Consider the following 9,149-nt stretch of genomic DNA (forward strand, 5'->3'; position numbering starts at 1 on the left):
GAAATGCAGGGTGAGCGGTGGTGTAACTGACCCAGTGTTGTGAAGGACGCACGGGTCACCCAGTCACATTATCAGCTGAGTCCCGCCACGGTCAGTGTGATTTTCAATTGTTGTTTACATTGAGGAAATACAGATTCACCTGCTGAGGGTGATTACGGATGCAGATCAACGCGACCTTTGCTCGCCTGTGGTTGACATTATGACTTCCGGAATCTTAGATTCAGCTGACAATCGTGAACATTGCCAGTCAGCCATCGCTGGCTGCAGTACAACGCGGTGACCTCTGGGTGGTCCATTTCTGCGAGAGGCATGGGCTTTTCCCACGGATCAGCCTGAGACGCTGCCTGAAAGTACTTATTCAATTAATATGACTATGTTAGAGCCACAGAATATCGATGTTCTGTCATTCAGCGATGTTCGCACCTCCCTACCGCCTCCTAGGCAAAAAGTTAATAGAGCTCTCAGAATGAGAAATGCGACAGAGACGAGAGGAAATGATCAATGAAGCTATTTTAGAAAGCAATGGTTCAGAGGGTCAGGTCACACGTGGCCTCACAATCAGTCAAATGATTAATGAAAAATAGCTCCTGTCAGACCCTCGGATGTGGTCACATAAATCCCACGTACTGTGGACCACCTATACCTGCAGCACTGATGGCCTGTATTTCAGTCAGGTAAGAAGCTGATCCCCAGCTGTTATGACCTGCAGCTGCAATTTTGTCAGACCCCACCAACTGTGGCAAATCCGAACACTCCACTTGAAAGCCAGCAAGGGACATTTCATTGGTCAACTTTTCCTGGTGCCTTGTGGGAAGGGGAAAAAAGTAAGAATGCCCGGACATTAACAGCTTATGCGTGATACTGTTATCCCGAAGTGTTGGGAGCAAGCTGCCAGGACAAGGGTGAGAAGGAGTATGAGATTTCATGGAATTACAGTTTTGTGTGTCCTGCCTCGCTAATTTGAATTTGGATTTGGATTTATTGCTACGCGAAGCGAGGTGCAGTGAAAAATATTGCTCTGCGTACAATCCAGTTAGATTGTTGTGCATTTGAAAATCATAGGACATACGAAAATATGAAATGCAAATACATAGGTGCGCGCATCAGGTGACGTATATGGAGATTGACTGCTTAGTCGGGAAGATGTGTGGAGAGGTAAATTCAGTCCAGAAGAGGGTCATTCAGGAGTCTGGTAACAGCAAAGAAGAAACTCTTTTTGAACCTGTTAGTGCGTGTTCTCAGACTTTTGGATCTCCTGCCAGACGCAAGAGGTTGGAAGAGACAATAACCTGGGGAGAATTTTTGATTATGCTGCTCGCTATCCCAAGTCCGCGGGCGGTGTAGATGGAGTCAATGGATGGGAGGCAATTTCATGTGATGCACTGGACTGTGTTCAGGACTCTGGGTATTTGCTTACGGTCTTGGGCCGAGCGGTTGCCATTCCAGGCTGTGATGCAGCCCGATAGGATGCTTTCTATCGTGCATCTGTAAAAATTGGTCGGAGTCAATGTGGACATGCTAAATTGCTTTAATTTCCTGAGGACGTATACAGAGTATAAGTATTGTTGCTCCGGAATGATTGAGGCATGGGCGTCAGTGTGTTGAACCAAATCTATGCTGTGTGAACAAACCAATCCAGTTTCCAATTCGGATTCAGCAGTTTCCAATTCGGATTCAGCGTCCAATTTTCGTCCTAACCGGGGAATACCGGTAAATTAAACTGGCTTGGTGCCGCTAAATTTGAAACAGCGCTGTGCGACCATTTTCGTTCTCCGTTCTGGTTGAATTTCCCTAGAGGTCGATGCTCCTGTCCTCCACTAATCTCTAGTTCTACCCACCCTGACGCAAACAGATGCCACATGCCTCCTAACTCCAGTATCTCCTGCCTATCTAAACGAACCCTCTTTTTTCTCAATGTCCTTTGTTAACTTTTCTCCCTTCCTCAGGGTTTATTGAAGACCATGACCCCCCCCCTGCCCCATACGAAACTTTATGTACTAGCTACGCTCATTAATTCCTCTATTTGATGCTTAACATAGATAAGTGCACATTGATCAGATGGCGAAGAGGTGGTAGGTGGGCATCAGCAGCAACCTTCGTTGCAATGTCGTTGGGCATCAACTTGGAGGTGGCAATAATGCGGTATCACAGGTCCAATTCCACCCGATGGATTGTTTCCGTGCTCTCACTTGGAGGCCTAGTTCTGTCAGAAGAAGGGTTCGTTCTCGGGTATGATTAGGGACCATGCTCGAACACTGTGAATAAGATATGTATCTGTCAGTAGAGTGAAAGCCCCTGCTTGATTTCTCATCCACCCCACGTCTCTCTACAATCCCTCTTCCCACTGGGGCTGTCTAACCCCACAGAGACACAACCAAGAGTGATTTTGGGAATTTGAATCTAAGTGGGAATTCGAAGTTGGGGGGGGGGGGGGGGGGGGGGGGGGCGGAGGAGGTGCTTTTTATCCCTGATTAGTGACTGGTAAGTAATTTTTCTTTTCATTATCTAATGTTTTTTTTCTATCTTTTTTGGAATTGTATTTGTATAAGTTTAAATGAGGTTTAAGACATGGCAGGAGATCCCAGACCCGTGTCAAGCTCCTCGTGTGCGATGTGGGAGCTCAGGGAAACGTCCACTGTCCCTGGCTCCATCACGTGCAAGAAGTGTGTCCAGTTGCAGCTCCTGTGAGACCGCTTCACGGCTCTGGAGCTGCGAATTGACTCACTTTGGAGCATCCGCGATACTGAGGACTTCGTGGGTAGCACGTTTAGCGATTTGGTCACACCACAGGTGAAAGTTATTGATGGAGATAGAAAATGGGTGACCAAAAGGCAGAGCAAGAGTAGGAAGGCAGTGCAGCTGCCCCCTACGGTCATCTCCCTGCCAAATAGAAATACCGCTTTGGATACTTTTGAGGGAGATGGCTCACCAGGGGAAGGCAGCAGCAGCCAGGCTCATGGCACCGTGGCTGGCGCTGCAGGGCAGCTGTGCAGGAAGAAGAATGGCAGGGCTATAATGTAGTGGACTCAATCGTAAGGGTAATAGACAGGCGATTCTGTGGACGCAATCGAGACTCCAGTGTGATATGTTGCCTCCGTGGTGCAAGGGTCAAGGATATCTCGGAGCGGCAGCAGGACATATTTGTTTGGTGGGGGTGGGGGTGGGGGGGGGGGGGTGAACCGCCAGCTGTCGTGGTGCACATAGGCACCAACGATATAGGTAAAAAAAAACGGGACGAGGTTCTACAGGCTGATGTCAGGGAATTATGAGTTAAAGTATAAAGTAGGCCATCAAAGGTATTAATGTCAGGATTGCTACCAGTGCCACGAGCCAGTAGGAGTAGGAATGTCAGGATAGATAGGATGAATGCGTGGCTCGAGGGATGGTGCAAGAGGGAGGAATTCAATTTGCTGGGGCATTGGAACCGGTTCTGGGGGAAGTGGAACCAGTACAAACCGGACGGTATGCTCCTGGGCAGGACAGGAACCGATGTACTGGGGTGGGGAGAGGGGGTGGGGGTGGGGGGGGGGGGGGGGGGGGTGGGGGGGGGATTGCTAGAGCTGTTGGGCAAAGTTTAAACTAATTTGGTACGGGGATGGGAACTGATGCAGGAAGTGGAAAGTAGTAAAACAGTGACAGAAACAAAAGGCATTAAGGGGGAAAGTGTAATGCAGAGAAGCCATCGTCAAAAATCAAGATGGGCGACAGTACAAGGTACAGTGACTGAAGGGAGCTCAGTGAGTAGTCCCAGTAATACTAAAAGGAATAAAACGGGAGGGAAAATATTAATGGGAAGCGACGCGGCAGGTTGTTGCATGAAGATATGGGTTAAACGACAAGCAAAATTAGGAGAAAGGTTAAGAGGAAATATAACTTAGGAGAGGTTACTGATCGAGGTGTTAAGATTCAAAACAGACGTTAAAAAAGCCAACATAAGTGCACTTTACCTGAATGCTCATAGTATTCGGAATATGGTAAATGAGTTGATGGTGCAAATCATCGTGAATGACTATGATTTAGTGGCTATTATTGAAACATGGTTAAAGGATCGTCACGACTGGGAGTTAAATATCCGAGGATGTCAAACTATTCGGAAGGACAGAGTGTGTGGTAAGAGAGGTGGTGTAGCTCTGTTATTTAAGGATGGCATCCGGGCAATCGTAAGGAATGACATCGGTGCTGTGGAGGATAAGGTTGAATCCATTTGGGTGGAAATCAGGAATAGTAAAACTCACTTATAGGAGTAGTCTATAGGCCACCAAATAGTAACATTATGGTGGGGCAGGCAATAAACAAAGAAATAACGGATGCATGTAGAAATGGTACAACAGTTACCATGGGGGGTTTTCATCTACGTGTCGATTGGTTTAACCAGGTCGGTGAAGGCAGCCTTGAGGAGGGGTTTATAGAATGTATCCGCGATAGTTTCCTTGAACAGTATGTAGTGGAACCTACCAAGGAACAAGCGGTCCTAGATCTGGTCCTGTGTAATGAGACAGGATTGATTCATGATTTCATAGTTAGGGATCCTCTCGGAAGGAGCGATCACAATATGGTGGAATTTAAAATACAGATGGAGGATGACAACGTGAAATCAAACACTAATGTTTTGTGCTTAAACAAAGGAGATTACAATGGGTTGAGAGAAGAACTAGCTCAGGTAGACTGGGTGCAAAGGCTTTATAGTGAAACAGTTGAGGAACATTGGATAACCTTCCAAGCGATTTTTTTACAGGTTTATACCAACAAAAAGGAACGACGGTAGAAAGAGGGAAAATCGACCATGGATATCGAAGGAAATAAGGGAGAGTATCAAATTGAAGGAAAACGCATACAAAGTGGCAAAGATTAGTGGGAGAATAGAGGACTGGGAAATAATTAGGGGGCAACAGAAAGCTACTAAAAAAGCTATAAAGAAGAGTAAGATAGATTATGAGAGTAAACTTGCTCAGAGTATAAAAACAGATAGTAAAAGTTTCTACAAATATATAAAACAAAAAAGAGTGGCTAAGGTAAATATTGGTCCATTACAGGACGAGAAGAGAGATTTAATCATGGAAGATGAGGAAATCGCTGAGGAACTGAACAGGTGTTTTGGGTCGGTCTTCACAGTGGAAAACAGAAAAAACATGCCAGTGACTGATAGAAATGAGGATATGACAGATGAGGACCTTGAGAGGATTGTTATCACTAAGCAGGTAGTGATGGGCAAGCTAATGGGGCTAAAGGTAGGCAAGTCTCCTGTCTCTGATGATATGCATCCCAGAGTGCTAAAAGAGATTGCTAGGGAAATTGCAAATGCAATTGTGATAATTTACCAGAATTCCCTAGACTCTGGAGTGATCCCTGTGGATTGGAAATTAGCAAACGTGACACCACTGCTTAAAAAGTGAGGTAGGCAGAAAACGGATAATTATAGGCCAGTGAGCTTAACTTCGGTAGTATGGAATATGGTGGAATCTATAATCAAGGAAGAAATAGCGAGGCACCTGGATGTAAACTGTTCCATTGGGCAGACGTAGCATGGGTTCATAAAGTGCAGGTCGTGCCTAACTAATTTAGTCGAATTTTTTGAGGACATTACCAGTGCGCTAAATAACGGGGAGCCAATGGATGTGGTATATCATGATTTCAGAAAGCCTTGACAAGGTTTCGGCATAAGATAAAGATGCATGCCATTAAGGGTGAAGTAGTAGCATGGATGGAGGATTGGTTAATGAATAGATAGCAAAGAGTGGGGATTAATGGGTGTTTCTCTGGTTGTCAATCAGTAGCTAGTGGTGTCACTCAGTGATCAGTGTTGGGCCCACAATTGTTCACAATTTACATAGATGATTTGGAGTTCGGAACCAAGGGCAATGTGTCCAAGTTTGCAGACGACTCTAAGATGTGTGGTAAAGCAAAAAGTGCAAAGGATACTGGAAGTCTGCAGTGGGATTTGGATAGTCTAAGTGAATGGACTAGAGTCTGGCAGATGGAATATAATTTTGACAAATGTGAAGTTATCCATTTTGGTAGGAATAACAGCAAAGTGGATTATTATTTAAATGATAAAATATTAAAACATTCTGCTGTGGAGAGAGACCTGGGTGTGCTAGTGCATGAGTCGCAAAAAGTTGGTTTACTGGTGCAACAGGTGATTAAGAAGGCAAATGGAAATGTGTCCTTCATTGCTAGAGGGATGGAGTTTAAGACTAGAGAGGTTATGCTGCAATTGTATCAGGTGTTCGAGACTCCACACCTGGAGTATTGTGTTCAGTTTTGGTCTCCTTACTTGAGAAAGGACGTACTGGCACTGGAGGGTGTGCAGAGGAGATTCACTAGGTACGTCCCAGAGCTGAAGGGGTTGGATTACGAGGAGAGGTTGAGTAGACTGGGACTCTACTCGTTGGTATTTAGAAGGATGAGGGGGGATCTTAAAGAAACATATAAAATTACGAAGGGAATATATAAGATAGATTGTTTCCACTGGCTGGTGAAAGCAGAACTAGGCGGCACAGCCTAAATATAAGGGGAATCAGATTTAGGACTGAGTGTAGGAGGAACATCTTCACCCAAAGGGTTGTGAATCTATGGAATTCCCTGCCCAGTGATGCAGTAGAGGCTCCTTCATTAAATGTTTTTAAGATAAATATAGACAGTTTTTTGAAGAATAAAGGGATTAAGGGTTATGGTGTTCGGGCGGGAAAGGGGAGCTAAGTCCACAAAAGAGCAGCCATGATCTCATTGAATGGCGGAGCAGGCTCGAGGGGCCAGATGGCCTACACCTGCCCCTAGTCCTTATGTTCTTATGTTGAAGGACAATCAGGGTGTACTGGCTGTAACTTTCGATTTTACGTGTATCATAGATTATGATAGAATTTACAGTGCAGAAGGAGGCCATTCGGCCCATCGAGTCGGCACCGGCTCTTGGAAAGAGCACCCTACCCAAGGTCACACCTCCAACCTATCGCCATAACCCAGTAACCCCACCCAATACTAAGGGCAATTTTGGACACTAAGGGCAATTTATCATGGCCAATCCACCTAACCTGCATATCTTTGGACTGTGGGAGGAAACCGGAGCACCCGGAGGAAACGTGTGTGACCCTATTGGAACTAATAGTTATTTATGTGGACCAGGAAATTCGTACCTCCCCTCCTTTTACCCAGCAACCTCTCACCTCATCCACCGCTGTCCTCCACCAGCACCGCACACTCACCAACACACACACACATACACACGCACACACACACACACACCACATCAGGGCCACCACAGTCAGTCAAAGCCTGAACTAAATCTACCTCTTCTCCATGTCTCATTTACTACCCACCCCCGTATTGTAGAAAGCTTACCCTTGCAGCAGTACTGGTGCGGCTCGCAATATGTCATTATCGTGACCTCACACATATCTGCTGAGCATAGTTCATCTTGACAGTTTCCATCATAGTTAGTACATCCGAATGTTCTACCTGAAACTCAGTAAAGAGGAATTCATTGGTCAATATTTCCGGGAGGAGGGAAAAGTGGGAACATCAGAACAGAATCAGGTCATTTCTGGTAGTGTTATCCTAACGTCAGTGTAATAGGAACATGGAATTGCATAGAAATAATATTCCGCTCATGATTTTACCTATTTTGCCCTCCAAAGTATCTACACTATTGACCTTATTGTCCCATGTTGTAGCGCATTCCACATTCTCACCATTTTTCAAAAGTATTCTAACTTCCCTTTTGAACATATTGAATATCGTACATTCATTGACCCTTGTACAACGGAAACTCGCATTTTCACTTAGCCATGTAAACAGGCGTGTCGCAAGATGATTAAAGTGGCATGATATATTTCAATATTTCAACGATCCAGCCGTGGAATATCAGAAAATGTAACCAACGGCTTGGCACAAGATTTAAAATCAATCCGGAACACCTTCAGGAGTAGATGCGGTGCAAGTGTTTCTGTCAAATAATTCTAAAGTTCATGGCCAAGGCGGAACAAGACAGGCCCCCAATGGAGGAGGTATTCAAATCGCGAATGCTCTGTGGTCCTTTATTGGAACAATACAGAGATCATGGAGAAGTGCCAGAATGGAGATCATTACAGAGGTAAGGACGAGGGACGTCCATGTGGAGATTCAAAACAAAAGATCGAGTTTTTTTTTTTGAGGAATGAGTTTTAGATGTTTCCGATCAAGTTATGTACAAGAATGAGATGATTTAATTGTTAAAAAGAAGTGGCATTCATGTTGTAAGCTGCTGAATGACTGAATGTTTCCATTATATGGCGGCCGGGGAGCGTGGGTGGTGGGGGGGGGGGGGGGGAGGCGGGGCGGCGGAGGGGTGGGGGGGGGGGTAGTGTAGCAGGTTTTATTGTATCCCAATTACTTACATAGAAGATAGAAGCATGAAAAGGTCATTCACCCTTTGAGCCTGTTTCGCATATTATTATGATCATGGCTGATCATCGAGTTAATGCCCTTATCCCATCTTCCTAGAGATCACTTGCTCCCTTTAGCCCGAAGCATTGTGTAGAATTCCTTCTTGAAATTGCACAATGTTCTCGCTTCAGCTACTTCTTGACGTTGCGAATTCCATAGATTCACCACTCTCTGGGTGAAGACATTTCTCCTCACCTCAGTCCGAAACGGTTTCCTCTTGATCCACAAGCTTTTACCCGTAGATCTGGACTCCTCCGCCATTGGAAACCGTTGTTACAGTGCATGGACCGACAAATTCGATACCCATAAATATACTTACGACTGTAATCACGAACAAAACTGTTGGTTTGGGCACGGATGGTCTGCACCATTATCAGGACAACAAGAACCGAGAGCATTTTTAAAATCCCCGTCAGCTGAGTCACACCGAGATACAATGAGACGACTGGAGTGCCGATGGTCTTTATATGAACTCAGAAACAATTGTCTAGTTAATATCATACACTCCAGGTGGGGAGTGTTAAAACTTGGCGTTGTAAATGGGCAGTTCAGTAACTGGCAAAGACAGCAAGTCCAATAAACTATTAAATGTGTCTCGGAGGTAAGTTATTCATTGGTGCATGATTTTTAAGTAGACATAAATATTATAATATGGTTGATTGATGGAAACACCCGGTTGTGATTAAATTAAAGACATAGAGAACAGTCCATTGATAAAATGTACCGTC

At 45.0% G+C, this 9,149-nt stretch overlaps 1 long non-coding RNA gene across 1 annotated transcript; it reads right to left on the bottom strand.

Annotated features, from left to right (window-relative positions):
• Nucleotides 1–1,503: 1,503 nt before the first annotated feature.
• Nucleotides 1,504–8,806, bottom strand: LOC140395892 (uncharacterized). Its single transcript, XR_011936365.1, has 3 exons — nucleotides 8,741–8,806; nucleotides 7,339–7,455; nucleotides 1,504–2,255 (listed from the first exon to the last, which is right to left on the bottom strand). It is a non-coding gene; the product is annotated as an uncharacterized lncRNA (long non-coding RNA).
• Between the last annotated feature and the right edge of the window lie 343 nt (nucleotides 8,807–9,149).

This window comes from Scyliorhinus torazame, chromosome 19, assembly GCF_047496885.1.
Source record: "Scyliorhinus torazame isolate Kashiwa2021f chromosome 19, sScyTor2.1, whole genome shotgun sequence".
Lineage (NCBI taxonomy): Eukaryota > Metazoa > Chordata > Chondrichthyes > Carcharhiniformes > Scyliorhinidae > Scyliorhinus > Scyliorhinus torazame.